The sequence below is a fragment of the Penaeus monodon genome, chromosome 21 (genome assembly GCF_015228065.2).
Source record: "Penaeus monodon isolate SGIC_2016 chromosome 21, NSTDA_Pmon_1, whole genome shotgun sequence".
NCBI classification, from domain to species: Eukaryota; Metazoa; Arthropoda; class Malacostraca; order Decapoda; family Penaeidae; genus Penaeus; species Penaeus monodon.
The window spans coordinates 26,435,000-26,436,140 of record NC_051406.1 but is presented as its reverse complement, the minus strand read 5'-3'; the positions used below and the strand labels follow the sequence as shown (position 1 = coordinate 26,436,140).

Below are 1,141 nucleotides of genomic sequence, written 5' to 3'. Positions count from 1 at the left end.
TTATTCACAGTGAGAGACTCTAGATAATATTTCTGAAATGAACTTGAAAGACTGGAAGAGGGAGAAAGTAGAGAGCGAGCGAATGGAAGAGTTGACGAGGGAAAGGGATGCGTCACCCTCCCGTGATCTCCGGGTTGGTTGTGGCTCCTCGCTGTTCCCGCCATCGATCTTTCATCGGTAGCATTCCTCCCTGCCAGGCGCCAAGCCCAAAATCAAAAATATGTCTCCACAGCCTCATCATAGAACCAATACATTCTTTACGATCATTATGGATCATCACATAAGGGATTACTGAAAATAAGGATAAGATTTATAATAAAATCAGCGGCTTTGGTCAGGGGAGTCTCGAAATGCTGTACGACAATTTGCTCGAGCAGAGCCGAGGGAGGCAGCTACTCCACCAGTTGGTTACTTTAGTTGGCAAGGGAAGCGAGGCCATTGGCAGTGATCTTTCGCGGACAGGGTAAAAAAACAACGAATAAAAAAGGAGACAAAGGAGTTGAAGGGAGCGAAGGTATGATATTTTATCACAAAGCACATTGGGCTGTCGGAAAAAAATCATCGTTCGGAACAAGCGACAGCACTGGAAAGTTGGTGTGTGAGGATCTGGAGTCTGTTAAGCTTTACGGTCTGAGACTCTACAGGTGGGAGGAAGAAGCAACATGTGAGTGTAGCTGTGGCCCTCCGCCCCCTCCCCTTCCTGCCTCTTCTGTTACTTTTTTCCTCAGAATTTGTCACACTTCTGCTGACAGTCTCGGTTCTGACGAGATTCTGTACTGAAGTGCTTTTCCCACTCTTTATCTTTACATTGATCATCCCGTGTAGGCCCTGTGCTTCTTCCTCCGTGACCTGAACCTTATGTACTCAAGGAGATCAGACACACGATCTTTGTGAACTGATTCCGCGTATGCTGTCTGTGATTCACCTCGCGCCCGGTCCCATCGCGCCCAGTGCTGCCTCCGAAACCATCTGGAACGCTTGCGACGCCTGTGCTTGAGTGCAGTACCTGTTACCATCGTGTATATGGTCTCACCCAGTGCAGCCTCTCATAGTGATTTAGTTTCGATACAAAGAAAGAAAAATAGAAACATCCCTTCGTAACTCAGTAGCACAGGAAAACTTCAACAGTGTGCATGTTCTT

The 1,141-nt window shown here is 47.2% G+C and overlaps 1 long non-coding RNA gene across 1 annotated transcript in view; it reads left to right on the top strand.

Moving 5' to 3' along the window:
- The first annotated feature begins 419 nt into the window (after positions 1–419).
- Positions 420–1,141, top strand: part of LOC119586723 — a 3,562-nt gene continuing 2,840 nt past the window's right edge. The window contains exon 1 of the long non-coding RNA XR_005229960.1: positions 420–514. This is a non-coding gene — a long non-coding RNA (uncharacterized LOC119586723). The remainder of the gene's footprint in view (positions 515–1,141) is intronic.